At 44.3% G+C, this 15,720-nt stretch overlaps 1 pseudogene across 1 annotated transcript; it reads right to left on the reverse strand.

Annotated features, from left to right (window-relative positions):
* Positions 1–1,283: 1,283 nt before the first annotated feature.
* On the reverse strand, positions 1,284–13,642 carry LOC132591852 (short-chain dehydrogenase/reductase family 9C member 7-like; annotated as a pseudogene). Its single transcript, XR_015948800.1, has 5 exons — positions 13,357–13,642; positions 9,109–9,372; positions 8,809–8,827; positions 8,499–8,691; positions 1,284–7,795 (listed from the first exon to the last, which is right to left on the reverse strand). The product of XR_015948800.1 is annotated as a short-chain dehydrogenase/reductase family 9C member 7-like (transcript).
* Between the last annotated feature and the right edge of the window lie 2,078 nt (positions 13,643–15,720).

Here is a 15,720-nt window from a genome sequence, read left to right on the forward strand (position 1 = left end):
TCCCTCCCCGTCACCCCTTCCTTCCTTCCCTCCCTCCTCTCTTTCTCATCCACCCCTCCCTCCCTCCTCTTTCTTCCCTCCCTCCCTCCCTCTCTCCTTCCTTCCTGCTCTCTCTTCCCTCCCTCCCTCTCACCCGCCCCTCCCTCCCTCCCTTGCTTCCTTCTCTCTCTCTTCCCTCCCTCTCTCTTTCCTTCTTTAAGTCAATGATCAATGGTCTCGTTAGACAGAATTCATGTTAAATTGCTGTTTTAGGGGGTGTTTTTCATCATCTGGAACAGATCAATCCGTTGGAAAGTTCACTTCAGGTGAAGTACACTTCAGGTTAAGGACAGACTTCCGGAACCAATTAGGTATTTAACCTGAGGTACCACTGTATGAGCAAAAGCTTGAATGAAAAATTAGACAGGATGGACGCAAAGATAGATCAAAATTTTAAATTAATAATGGGATTAACAAATCAGACTTAAATATAATGGAAAAAGAACTGGAAAAAGCAGTCCAAGAATTAAAAACTAAAACCAATAAACAAGATGATGCAATGAAGAAAATACAGATTAGGAATAAAGAACTGAAAAAAGCTATGAGAAATCAAACGATGAAATAAGGGAATTAAGACAACAATATGAAGAACTTATCTAAGAACAATATGGGATGCAAGCAAAGCATATATAAGAGGTTTCTATATTGTACAGAATGCTAGACAAGGAAGAGAGAGGGAAGAAAAATTAGATCAAATAAATAAAGAAATAATGTTAAATGAGAAAATATTAAGTAAAGATCCAAAAAATGAAAAGGCAATACAAAAAATTAAAATCTTACAGACCAAAATCTCATCAATAGTTAGTTATGAAATAGAAAATAATATCCGGTGGATGAAGCAAAGAACATTTGAATTCGCAAACAAACCAGGAAAAATGCTCAACGTGGCAACTGAAGAAAAACCAAAAAGAAAGAATAATTGACAAAATAATGGAAGAAGGGGACTTGTTGGATAACCTGAAGGAAATAAATTATAGTTTTGTGAGATATTTCCAAAGACTATACAAGAAAGAGAATGAGACAGAAGAAGAAATAATAGAATACCTACCTGAAGGAAAAACATTTGCCAGAGATCCCAAAGGAAAAAATTGAAGCTCTGAATGCCCCAGTGTCGACGATGGAATTACATGAAGCTATAAGAAAAACAAAAATAGGAAAAGCCCAAGGACCAGGCAGAATTACAGCTCTACATCACAAAAAAATAGAAAATTCATTACAGATTGAAATATACTTGGAGTCGAGAGTGAATTTCATGCTCTTTATTCAGCCTTTAGTAGTAAAAGGAGAAGAGAAGGAAGGGCTCTTTCCCCAAAACATCTGCTTATATACATTATTTACACAATGGGCCGTGCGTGATTGGCTGCTTCAGGGCTGCACCTGTAGGCCAATCAGGTTGTGGATTCACTTCTGCCAGCAGCCTGATTGGCTGCTCCTGCCTGATTCACTTCCACCTGGAGCTGGATTGGGTGGCTCCTGTGGACCAAACAGACTGCTGCATTCTGGATCCTATTGTTCTTGGATTCAGCTCAGTACATAATACAGATATCAATGAAAACACTAATAAACAGTATAATGAAGGAAGGGAAAACACCAGATACTTGACAACAAGCACATATTGTAGTGATACCCAAACAAGGAAAAAACAGAGAAGATATCAGCAATTACAGACCAATATCATTACTCAACACAGACTACAAAATTTACACAGACATACTCGCCACAAGGTTAAAAAAGGTATTAAAAGATTGTATAAACATGGACCAAGTGGGGTTTTTACCAAATAGGAAAATGAGTCCCCCCCCAATGTTTTCTTAAAAAACATTTTTTTAATTTATTTTTTATTTACATTCTTTATAATCACACTTTCACCCAGGGACATCAAATAGGTTACAAAAAATCATTCAGTAGAAGGTCTATCAATAACATGCATCAAAATCATCACACTATTGGCTATACTCGACAGTATATACTTCTCTCCCTACTCATTTATCCTATGCTGTTTTCTCCCCCTTCTCCCTCCCCTTTAACCCCTCCCCCTAAATAATTATTATTTCTTAAAATGTTTAACCATGAGCACAGATTATTCATTCTAATTTGGATGCTTGGGTTGGCTATCCAATTTCTATAGTTTGTCCATTTATTTGAGATCTTTTGACATTTGTTTTCCCACATCATTACCTGTTCAATTATCTCAGATTGTACATATTCAAAAACATTACCATTCCATTTTTCCATTGTCCATTTACCCTTTTCTTTCCATCTTGATGCAATAACTAGCAGACCAGCTAAAATCATGATTTTATACCAATCTTGCTCATTTCTTTCTATTTTACTATTCCCCACTATTCCAAAGATAAGCATTTCTCTGTCAACTTCTATCTTAACAGGAAATAAATCAGAAATTACCCTTAAAATCTTTTGCCAATATTCCTTTACAAAAATACACTTCCACCACATATGTGCATATGCCCCTAACTCTTGACCGCAGTGCCAACACTTTGGGCTCAATCCTTTCAATATATATGCCTGTTGTGCCGGGGTTCTTATACCATTTCAATATAAATTTCCCTCCCATCAGATGTCAAAGAGAAAAACAACTACCAGACTTTTAGAAGACATCTGAAGGCAGCCCAGTTTAGGAAAGCTTTTTAATGTTTAATAGATTATTGTATTTTAATATTCTGTGGGGCTTTTGCATTAGATTTATTAGATTTTTCAAGGCTGCTTATTCGATAGGTAGGATCTATGAAGGGGAGTCAAGGTTAAAAGGATTGTATGCAACTGTAGCCATGATTTTTCTGTGTGTCCCTTGAAAGTTAAGCCATGGTGCTAAACTTGTTTTGCTGGTGATCTCACAGAACAGGCAGTTCCTTCTTGGTGTTCAGTTTATGAAAGTTAACAGTAGAAATTCTGACAAATTCTCTCTTTGGTTTCCCCCCGCCCTGTCCCAACGTGGGTTAACCCAAGCAGGATGTCTTCCAAGGAATTTGGAAACCAGCTATTGCTGAAGCTTGCGGGGCTACCGAAGGCCGAACCTTTCGAGATTGTGGTGTTCTTCTGCATCATCTTATTCATTGGTAAGTAGGAATCATGCTTGCAACTTTCTGGGCTCATCAGATGGGTCTATTTAGTCATTCAGGAGCTATGAATAATGTATTCTTTCTTTGAGCTTTTCTTTAATCTACATGGTTTCTGATTCCGCAGCAATTGTGATGTTCAGGCTTTAAGTAAACGTTTGTAAGAATTCAGTGAAGATCTACACTGCTAAGCTTCACCATGCAATATAAATGCTGTTTATGTATGTGAATATTTGTGTGGCAGAATCCGGACAGGCAGCCAGCCCCTAGGTTCTATAGCACTTAAAAGTTTCAATCTGAACTTTATCATCTGAATGGCATGGGAGCCAACATTTACAGAAATAGTTAGCTCTGGGTCAAATGGTAGTGTTGCTTTGGGCTAGCGTACTACAAGATTATGCAGGAGGTAGCATGTACAGTTTAGAGCTAACAGCGGAATCTCCCAGCATGAAGAGAACGAGGGCCAATTCACACATAACTTCTCATCACTTGCATTCTCAGATGAATGTATGAAGTGTGCATATCCATTGCAAAGCAGCATATCCAAAGCAGTATGAAATGTCTGTCTGTGATAGATGTTCAAATATGAAACAGTCATCGTGATTAACATACATGTGTCATGCACAAATTTTCTTTGTTATCTCTGTACCTTTATTTGTATTCTTTGTGATTTGTACCTATTATTATTATTATTTGTATCTTTTTGGCTTTTGAAAACTAAAATTAAAAGAAAAGGGTGTGGAGGTAGTGAGGAATGTGTGCAGACTGCTGTCAGCACAATACTCTTCAACAAGATAGTAGATGAGAGCACTAAGGAAGAGCAGCGAGAAAGAGACCTCATCCTGCCTAGGGTTTTATGCCATGGTCACTGTAGGGCACTGATGAAGTGATGGAGTTCAGTATTTCTCTCTCTGCCCCTTTGCAGACAGTTTACTATCTACCTGGGGGAGTTCCAGGAAGACGTTGAATACAAGCAGTTTACACTGAACTTCGAGCCATGTGCAATGGCTCAGCAGAACAAACAACCTACCGGTAAGCAGAACAACAGAATAAATTTATGCTGATGAATAATATCGGCTGATGAAGACTATCACGAAACAGTAGTATCATTCTGGGGGAGTTCCAGGCAGTTAACAGTAGAAATTCTGACAAATTCTCTCTTTGGTTTCCCCTCCCCCTGTCCCAACGTGGGTTAACCCAAGCAGGATGTCTTTCAAGGAATTTGGGCGGGGTTAAAAAAGGCCGAACCATATGAGATTCTGGTGTTCTTCTGCATCTTCTTATTCATTGGTAAGTATGAATCATGCTTGCAACTTTCTGGGCTCATCAGATGGGTCTATTTAGTCATTCAGGAGCTATGAATAATGTATTCTTTCTTTGAGATTTTCTTTAATCTACATGTACAGTTTAGAGCTACTAGAGGGGCCTTAGTTTGCCTACCCATGTTCTGGAGCTCTTGTTGTTAGCAACTCTTGTGGCCTCTAGTAATTCCAGAGGACACAAGACAAATGTAAAAGCCACAACTGTCCCTTTCTGGTGAGTCTACTCATTGTATTAGCAGGTTGGATTGTTCTAACTCCTGGCTAGCAATTCCAGAAGATAATATGTTCTCTCTCTCTCTCTGCCTTTCAGTCACAGTACTTTCATTGGCAACCATAGCAGGCACTGCTTGCTGTGCCCGCAGCAGAAATCACGCAAGGCGGATTCAAGTGATGCCCGCGGACAACAATGTCTGAAAACAACTGAAAGTGACTAAAGAGGGGAAAGGAGATCCATCCCAATGGAGCTAGGGAGGGAAGGAGGTGGCCTGAAGGAGGGAGAAGAGGAGAAAGAAGGGGGAAGGCAACACGGGGTGGACGAGCTGAAAAACAAAGGTGGAGGAGAGGAAAAGGGGAGGAAACGGAAGGACAGACCAAGAAGGGAAAGAGCGGCTGAAGAGGAGAATAATGGCGGAGTAAAAAAACAAAACAAAACCTGAGACATCACTCAGCGGAAGTAGGCGATCCCGAGTAAGACAAAGAGGCGTCAGTTGGCACGTAAAGGAGCAGGAATGATCCTTTAGAAAAAGACTATCGCCACCTAGTGGTCACAAAAGAATTTACTTAGGAAACAACAGGGGGAGATTGTAAGGAGTTCAGACGTGTTGGCTCTTCCTAGACCTATTACCTCTTTTCTTCTTTATTTGTTGTCCAGGGTTATAAAAACCTAGGATATCAATGGGAGAACACAGAAACATAAGTTCAGTATTTCTCTCTCTGCCCCTTTGCAGACAGTTTATTAACTACCTGGGGGAGTTCCAGGAAGACGTTGAATACAAGCAGTTTTCACTGAAATTTGAGCCATGTGCAATGGTTCAGCAGAACAAACGACAACATAAGCATGTTGAATAACATCAGCCGATGAAGACTATCATGAAGCAGTAGTATCATTCCGGAGACACAGTCCTATTGAGGCTTTTGAGACGTCTTCCGCCGAATCTTCCACGGGGACTCGGCGAGCGGCGCCGAAAATGGCCTGTGCAGCCGCAGAAGCGATTTCAGCACTGCGGACATGCGCAGAAACTATTTCCGGTACCGAGGACATGGGCAGTGTGGCACTGGAAATAGCTTATGCGCATGCCCAGAAGCGATTTCTGGCACTGCGGACATGCGCAGAAGCTACTTCCGATGCCGCATTGCCCAGGTCCCGGGCACCGGAAACGATAGTCCGTGGGAATTCTTCGGCCCGCAGCCAGAAAACGTTGCCGACGCCTGTTCTATCTCCTGGCTAGGAATGTGTGCAGACTGCTGCCAGCACAATACTCTTCAACAAAAAAGTAGATGAGAGCACTAAGGAAGAGCAGCGAGAAAGAGACCTCATCCTGCCTAGGGTTTTATGCCATGGCCACTGTAGGGCACTGATGAAGTGATGAACTTCAGTATTTCTCTCTCTGCCCCTTTGCAGACAGTTTACTATCTACCTGGGGGAGTTCCAGGAAGACGTTGAATACAAGCAGTTTACACTGAACTTCGAGCCATGTGCAATGGCTCAGCAGAACAAACAACCTACCGGTAAGCAGAACAACAGAATAAATTTATGCTGATGAATAATATCGGCTGATGAAGACTATCACGAAACAGTAGTATCATTCCGGGGACATTGTCCTTTTGAGGCTTTTGAGACTCCTTCCGCTGAATCTTTTGAAAGACTATTGAGAGACTATACTTTTGTAACTTTTGAGGTGTCTGCTGTTGAAACTTTTGAAAGACACTTGTGAGACTGTTCTCAGACATTTGTTTTGGCTTGATGGTCCTCGCTACCACCCTGTTATATTGTACATATGAACTTTGATTGGCTTAATCCTACAATTTGAATATCATTATCCTATTATATCTTCTCTACTAACTATTAGCCTATGCGTTCTGTTTGTATTATTGTGATTGGTTTTTATTGCAACACAGGGGTTTGTTTTTGGTTCATTGTTGTGCCAAGAATACAAGAGCATGTGATGTTTGATCAAGTCATCCATTCAGGACAAATGGTGATGCAACATTGCAGTTGGCATATGAGTTCAGAGACTCTGAAGAAGAGCACCAGTAACAATTCTCCCCCACCCCTCACAGCCTCCATTAAGGAAGGAAAACTGACAACGAGCCATCTTCTTTGAAAGGATGAAAACAAAAGGATGCCGAGCCCCCACAACACTATGTCGTTTTGCTCGCCTGCCTTAAAATGAATATTTTCCTCATTTAAAAGATATATTACACATTTGGGTGTTTTCTTTCTCATTCAAAAAGCCTGCCTAGTTTCCATGTTACAAAGCAGTTCTTTAGTACGGTGAAAGGGGAAGCATATATTGTTTATGTGCTTATATATTGTTTATATGCATTCTCTTAAATATATATGATATGAAGTTTATATTTGTGGCATTAATACATTAATATTAAGGCAGTTGTGCTGGGAGAGCTTACAAAAAGAGGGACAAGGGTAAACCTCCACTTTTAGAGTATTACGTTAGAGTTATTTGTGGAAAGAACATAATAAAAAAGGTTAAATTCTTCAATCCATTCGTTGGTCTCTGTAGTTTAAAGTGTGCTTGTACACAGAGCTAATAAGATGCAGCCAGGGCTGGTTTATTTCAGGAAATGTGTGCAGCAGCTGGGCAAGCTAAAGCACAGCCAAGAATGAGCTGCCCAGCCACAGTTTGCAACTGAAAGGAAATCCATTTCCACAAAGACAGACCTTGTGGACATTTGGTTTACACTCCAAGGAACTTCAAAAGTTACATGTGTACAAGGTAAAAGGAATGGAACCAACCACGTGCAAAAGAGGGAGGATTATTGCCACAATGCAATGAACTGCCTGGGTGTCATTCCTAAAAGATATAAATGTCATTTCTAGCCATTTAGGAGATGCCCTTATTCAAAAAATCAGATTAGCCCAAGTTGTCAAAACCATGACCATGCACCACCAGAAGCGAACAAAGAATTATGTGAAGGATCTGACAGGATTCTGAAAGTCTTACAGCATGGGTAGGCAAACTAAGGCCCGGGGCCCGGATGCGGCCCAATTGCCTTCTAAATCTGGTATCCTTTAGCTTGTTTGATTGCGCGTCCTCTGAGCTTTCTGTGACATCTGGCCTAGCACTTTTGGCCTTCATACCGCCTGTCCTTTCAGTTTCCAACACACACATGCACAACCTGCAAAACAATTTCCAGAAATTCAAGGAAGATCTAAGAAACACTAGAATACAATGGAAAGGCATGCCAATAAGATACTCGGGCATATTGTTACCAGAAAAATGCCCATTGCATAACACACACCCCTGCCTTTTGTGTTCGTTGCCTCTTATTCTGCTATTTGTGCAACCCTATATGTATTTACAACCTTCCGTGATGCACATACATAAGTGCATTGCTATGTTGCCTCAAAACACAACACTACACATGCTTCCCCCTATATTAAAAGTATAGCACAATTATACACCAAAATTAACTCCAGCTACTTTTTAGAGGAGGAAAGGGGAAAAGCCCTGGTTTTTTGAGGATCACCTCAACGTTGTGCAGCTTCTTTTGCAAAGGGGGAAAGCCCCGTTTTTTGACGATCAGCTCAAAGTTGTTGAGCTTCCTTTGCAAAGGGAAAAAGTCCTGTTTTTGTGGGGTTCAACTCACAGTTCTGCAGCTTCTTTAGGAAAGGAAAGGGAGTCATTTCTAATTTCCAGATAGATAATCTGGGGCCAGAAAGGGAGCCACCGATCGACCACACATTCGCTCCATAAGACGCAGAGACAGTTCCCCTTACTTTTTAGGAGGAAAAAGTACGTCTTATGGAGTAAAAAATACAGTAGCTTTGCATTACAATGCAAACCAAACTGAATTATTCCCCCCACCCATCTCTACTCACTGTGCTCATAGTAGTGCCTCCCATAGGCTTCCTTGATGTCAGAAGGGGCCCGGCTCCATGCATTCTTGTAGCTCTCTACCATGTTTGACTGCATGGGTGTTTTGAAACAACCAGGTTCAATAATGCTGACTTGGACCCCGAAAGGACGCATCTCTCGCCTGAATTGAAGAGGAAAAATCAAGAAACACATCTTCTTTCAGAACCAGAATAATCATGCAGGTCATGATTTGGGGTCCAAGGAATAGAACATCTTTCCCTAAAGAAAGAAGAAGGGAGAGGGAGAGAGAGAGAGAGATATGGTGAAATGCACCTTCCTGTGTTCTTCTGTCCTGCAGGCACCAGGGTATTGTCTATGACACGGTATCAGGTATATTCAGAGGCAGCCACCAGGAAGCTGGTGCTTACAACTCTTACTGGTACATTAAATAGTTTCCTCAAGAAAAACAGGTGTGCAAACACCTGCTGATTACTTTGTAAGTCTTTGGTGCAGTCCACATGTCCCAGCACCTGCTCTTTATTCATTGCAGTCCTCTGCTTGAAACTTAGCTGGAGAAGCAGACATCCCACTAAAGCAAGGGAAAAGAGGAAGCTACAGAACTATCAGTTTTACCTCAAGATGATAAAGAAGGCTTCCACGCTGTACTTGGATGCGGTATAGGGTACTGCAAAGCATGCCTGTCGTCCCATCATACTGGACATGTTGACCACCCTCCCTCTGGCTCTTCTCTTCTCACCAGGGGCAGCATGTGTAGCGTCATGTCAATCATCCCAAGAAAGTTGACACCGATCACATTTGCAAAACCATCTTTGGTCAGCCATTCACTGGGAGCTGATGGGGCACCAGTGCCTGCATTGTTCACCAAGCCCCAGAGCCCTGTGTGAGAAGAAAAAAATATTCTTATTGTTCCAGGTTGCCACCTGCCTTAATAATTGGATATATACAATTCTTTGGAAATGTGGGTATAGAATCATAGAGTTGGAAGAGACCACAAGGGCCATCCAGTCCAACCACCTGCCAAGCAGGAAACACCATCAATGCATTCCTGACATATGGCTGTCAAGCCTCTGCTTAAATACCTCCAAAGAAGGAGACTCCACCACACTCCTTGGCAGCAAATTCCACTGCCGAACAGCTCTCACTGTCAGGAAGTTCTTCCTAATGTTTAGGTGGAATCTTCTTTCTTGTAGTTTGAATCCATTGCTCCGTGTCCGCTTCTCTGGAGCAGCAGAAAACAACCTTTCTCCCTCTTCTATATGACATCCTTTTATATATTTGAACATGGCTATCGTATCACCCCTTAACCTTCTCTTCTCCAGGCTAAACATACCCAGCTCCCTAAGCCGTTCCTCATAAGGTATTGTTTCCAGGCCTTTGACCATTTTGGTTGCCCTCCTCTGGACACGTTCCAGCTTTGAACTGTGGTGCCCAGAACTGGACACAGTATTCCAGGTGAGGTCTTACCAGAGCGGAATACGTCCCTTGATGTAGCCACCCCTCCCAATTTGGTGTCATCTGCAAACTTGATCAGGATGTATATCTGCATTCTTGTGAGCGCTCTCTCTCTCTCTCTGCATCTCTCTCACTCTATATGTGTTTTTTGCACTGTTTTTTGTGAATTTTTTCCCATATTGTAGTCCGGGGAAAAATGTTTCCCACTCCCTCAGAAGAAGGAGGCTATTCCTTCTGCGCCACAGCTAACGGACACCATTTTCTCGACTCCTTTATCTTTTGCTAAGTCAAATTAAAACTTCCAGCAAGGGCTGCACAGCCAGATAGCTAATTACAATTGGAAATCCACCTGTATTCCGTTTAATGTTAGTTCTTTCTTGGTGAGGTTCAGCATAGAAGAGCAGATGTAGATACACAGAAAGGAAAAATAACCGCTCACCTCACATTCATGAAAATACAACAACAGGAGTCCTTTTCAAAACCTTGACATCCAGCGACTGGTTCATTTACGAGATCTTTTTTATCTCCTTTCCAGAACACATCTTGTTGCGGAGGGCAGATAACGGACGATCTGCGGGTGGTGTAGCCTCCCCTCCCGGGAGGGGGGGGGGGAAATCAGCAGGACTAATTACCCTCATATTAACCCTGAATTACTGGCAAGACTGAGGGCCCGATCTCTTGGGAGGCAGCCATATCTCATGGCTGGAAATCAGAAGCGAGTATTAATTGCTTCTTATAAGTTTTTTGAATAGTACTCGTTCATTTGACATATTGGAAGTCACTTTGGGCACATTTTGTGGGAAAGTGGAATAAAGATAAACAGATGATGATACAGATAATCCCTGGGCTGATCCAGAGCATGGAAACAACACAGCAAAAAGCTACCTTTGTTCCCCACTTGTTCCTTCTCCCACTCCGTCGCTCATTTCTTGACTAAGGGTTTTTGTGGGGGGGGGGCAAACTTTGTTGGGGGGGGAGCTTTTGTTAGGGTGGCAGACCCTCAGATCTGTATTGGATTTTATTGATTTGGGGAGGGAACTGCCCCCCTGCGGCTATGCCCATGCTTAAGGTAGGCATTGATATGGCTCCAGAAACTAAAATATGAACCTGGATTAATCACAGCTCATATAATAAACTTTGTTGAACATTTATTTTTATTATATCTCCATCTAACTGTCATTACATTTTCACTGGCAAGGTTACAAATGTTCCAGTTATAACATTTGGAAGATATTTTTAAAAACTCACATTTCAGTGCCTGCAAATGATTCATGTTGATATTACTTCCCTCGCTGATGTAATAACAGTAGTCTGTCAAAAATTTTGATCAATTAAATTAACCTAATACTTATCTAAGTAAGCTACCTCTTAATGAAACACATTGCAGTTATTGCAGGCAAAGCACCTGGAATCCATAGGCAAATATACATAAATAATCCCAAATAAATTCCCTGAAATTCAGGGACTCCTTGCTTATTCCAAAGCACACAGTTTCAGTAAATGCAATGATTGCCCTTGTCCAAGTCAAGAAACAAGTCAAGAAAGCAAATAAGAGTTGTCTGCACATCCAAACTTCCAAAGACCTCTGAGCTGAAGCCAAAGTGCTTTACCCTGAAAGTTCCTCATACTGCTTAATTTAAACTGTTTATAAAGTATATATGAACAGTATACAATGGTACCTCGGTTTAAGTACACAATTGGTTCCAGACGTCTGTACTTAACCTGAAGCATACTTAACCTGAAGTGAACTTTCCCATTTAAAGTAATAGAAAGTGGATTAATCTGTTCCAGAAAGGTCCACGGAGTACTTAAACTGAAAATACTCAAACCAAGGCGTACTTAAACCGAGGTATGACTGTACAGGATATCATATCAATGTTAGTAGTCTCTACTAGTATCAACAAGATGTTAGCAATTTCACTCCGATGCTGCATTTTGTGATTGGTATAATTCACATACCTGTCTGAGAAGACTGTGGGAACGGAAGACAGCCTTATCTCTCTTCCGCTGTATTTACTTGGTAATGTACTTTTACTTTTACTTCGTTCGGTTTGTTTTCTCTCAGAGCTGAAGAGAAGGGTCGCCATTATGCTGTAGTCTGTACATAGTGTGTAAATAAATAGTAGATTAGACTACAATCCAGCTGTGTTATGCTAGATGATTAGTGTGCATAAATCAAGCTGGTTTATGTTGTTGAGTGCACTGGATGAGTGGGGAGATGCCTTTTCCAGCGTTGCAAAGGATGCTCAGAGTTCTGGGAGTTAGCAGGCACCCCTGGGTGTTTCCCAACGCATTGCAGTCTGCAACTATCCTACAAATGATTTAGTACAGGCATCCCCAAACTTCGGCCCTCCAGATGTTTTGGACTACAGTTCCCATCTCCCCCGACCACTGGTCCTGTTAGCTAGGGATCATGGGAGTTGTAGGCCAAAACATCTGGAAGGCCACAGTTTGGGGATGCCTGATTTAGTATAACAATATTAAGTTTGCATGCCTTAATGAGGAAAGTCCAAGAAAGTCCCAGTAAGAACCCTCATGTCCTTTGAGCTTCTTGCCATGCTCACAATAAGTCGCCAAAATATTTTATTTTGAAACTTGGCTGGCAAATTTATTAAACAAAATAAATATCTGTCTGTCTGGCTATCTATAAAATTATTCATGGTAACACATTGTGCATCTGATAAAATGGACTGCTGATGCTGGTCCAGCAGTTTGTGGCACCTACTTGCCCTCTGTGGGGTTTGCAGGATACCACTTCCGTGGAAAGAAAGGGCAAGGGAGATAAATTGGGGGCGGAAAGGATTGCCTGCAAACAGTGCCCTATGGCTTAAAGGGGGTGGAAGGTATTTGTGTAAGAAGAATTAAAGCAGTGGCTGATATCCTCTGGAAAGGGAACTACAGTTATAGGGTCACAGCTCATGCCAACTGGGGGGGGAGGGAGAGGAAAGGGGTTCTGAGGAAGCATCGCAGGCCCTCCAGGGACCTCCCTGATTTAGAGAAGCTGTCCCAGTTTCTGACTTGATCCCGGAAAGTCCCACTTTTCCTTAGGACGTCCCAATTTTCATTGGAGGCTATGGAGTTGTTTGACCTGAAGGCTTTAAATGTTTAAAGTTTCATGATGTTTTTCTATACTGTAGGTTGGAAGCTGCCCAGAGTGGCTGGGGCAGCCCAGGAAGATGTGAGGGGTATCAATCGTAACATTATCCTTATGGAATGGGAGAAGGAAGGGTATGGCTGGCCTAGGTGCTGTCTCCCTGGGTGCCCGAGCACCCACCCTATTCCCCATGAAGGGGCCGGGCACCCACAATGTGACGAAGGCAGCCTGACCCCACAAATAAGGTGGAGGGAGGAAGAGAGTATCTCCTGCAAAGCGTGCTACGGACAGGCCGGTGGGTGGCCTACTACTACCTTGGGCTGCCTGCCTGTGGGAGAGGGAGGGCACTACGCCTTGACCGAGGGGTCGGATCCGGCTGCTGGGGGACCGGCAGGCAGGCAGGCAGGCAGGAGCGCAGTTCCGGGTCGGATCCAGCCTCTGCCCCTCCTGGTCCGTGGCCTGGAATTCATGGCGGCGGGGCTGACCAGGTCGCCTCCCCGGCCCCTCCGTACGTACCTGCAGCAGCCGCTGGGGCTGAGGGAAGAAGCTGCCAAGGCGGCGGCGCGGCCTAGCGCCTCCCAAGCGACACGTCGCCACCATGGAGCGGGCGGCTCTCCTTGCTCCCGGCTGGGGCCCAGGCAGGGCGGGCTGCTCGGCCGGTCGGTCGGTCGGCGATGCGGCAGCGAGCGAGGAAAGCGGCCCCGGCAAGCGCCGCCTCTCCCGCAGCCCCGACCAGAAGCAGCAGGAGGAGCTGCTGCGCCTGCGGCTGCTGGGGGCGAGAGGGGCCGCCCGCCCGTCCGCCCGCCGAGCCTCTTCCGCCTCTTCCGTCCCCTTCTCGGCCGGCCCAGCTGCTGCAGCAGCATTCAGCAGCGCCGGGCTGGTGGCGTGAGGAGGCGGAGGTGGTTGGCCGGCCCGCCCGTCCGCCCGTGGAGCGCCGGGCCTTAAAGGGCCTGCTGCGGTTGGCGGACGGACGGGCGGCCCTGGAGAGCGAATGCTCCCTTTCCCTCCCTGTCAGCAAAGTACAGCAACCGTAGCCAGCCTATACAGTACTGTATTAAAGAAGAACAACCATTTCACTTCAAAATGTGTGAAGCTTTCTGCTTCAAAATGTTTCTACGTCTCGCCCTTGGCATGAGAAGGAAAGTGCGCCCAGGCTGCTGCTCATCCTAGGTAGCAAAACATTCAAATCAGAAGCAAAAATAGAAAAGCACCTGCCTCCGCAAAATAAACCCACATCTGCAGGAGCACAACAAAACCACATGCTACCGTACTCCAAGTTCCTCTCCCGAATGTACTTTGTGCTCTTAGAGTAGAGCCATGTTTCTGCAGCACAGGGAAAGGCCAGACCAGCCTCCCTGCAGAGAGCATTGCATGGGACCCACGACTGAGAAGACTTAGGGGCCATCCTGAAGACATCTCAATTCCATGGGAGCAGGGCCAGGGTGGGAGAGTGTTAGAGTCAAATCCAATCTGTTACCTCCAAGGATGTGGACAGGCTGCTTGGACTAGTGAAACTAAACACCTGTCTCCTTGATCCTTGCCCATCCTGGCTAATAAAGGAGAGCCGGGAAGGGCTGGGCGATGGGTTCTGCAGGGTGGTGAATGCTTCCCTCTGTGAGGGAGCCTTCCCAGACCTGCTGAAAGAGGTGGTTATTAAACTGCTTCTTAAAAAAGCATCTTTGGACACAGCCAATATGGTCAACTATCGCCCAGTCTCAAATCTTCCATGCTTGGGCAAGGTGATTGAGTGGGTGGTTGCTGAACATCTCCAGGCACGCCTGGAGGATGCGGAGCATTTGCATCCCTTCCAATTTGGATTCAGGCCTTATCATGGTACTGAAACTGCCTTGGTTGCGCTGGTTGATGATCTCTGGCAGGCAGGGACAAAGGTGAAAGCTGCTTCCTAGTTCTGCTGGATCTCTCAGTGACCTTTGAGACCATCAACCTTCTGGATCGTCTAGAGGAGCTAGGAGCTGGAGGCACTGTTATACAGTGGTTCTGCTCCTTCCTCCTGGGCCGTGTCCAGAAAGTGGTGCTGGGGGATGAGCGTTTAGACACCTGGGCTCTCACTTGTGGGGTGCCTCAGAGTTCTGCCCTCTCCCCCATGCTTGTTAACATCTATATGAGCCAGTGTGGTGTAGTGGTTAAGAGCGGTAGACTTGTAATCTAGGGAACCGGGTTCGCGTCTAGCGCCTCCACATACAGCTGCTGGATGACCTTGGGCTAGTCACACTTCTCTGAAGTCTCTCAGCCCCACCCACCTCACAGGGTGTCTGTTGTGGGGGAGGAGGGGGAAGGAGATTGTTAGCGGCTTTGAGACTCCTTCGGGTAGTGATAAAGCGGGATATCAAATCCAAACTACTCCTCCTCCTCTTCTTCTTCTTCTTCTTCTTCTTCTTCTTCTTCTTCTTCTTCTTCTTCTTCTTCTTCTTCTTCTGGGAGAGATCATCAGGGGGTTGGGCTGGGTGTTCATCAGTATGCAGATGATACCCAGCTCTACCTCTCTTTTAAATGAGAACCAGTGAAGGTGGTGAATGTCCTGTGTGAGTGGAATAGTGCCTGATGATGATTCCGGTTCATCATGGGTTAATCTATCACTCCCACTATAGGCAGGTGTTCCTTGGGAGGGAAAGCTAGATGGCATTCTAAATGGCAGTTGGCGGTTGGGAGTTGGCAGT

This window comes from Zootoca vivipara, chromosome 3 (genome assembly GCF_965207765.1).
Source record: "Zootoca vivipara chromosome 3, rZooViv2.hap1.1, whole genome shotgun sequence".
NCBI lineage: Eukaryota > Metazoa > Chordata > Lepidosauria > Squamata > Lacertidae > Zootoca > Zootoca vivipara.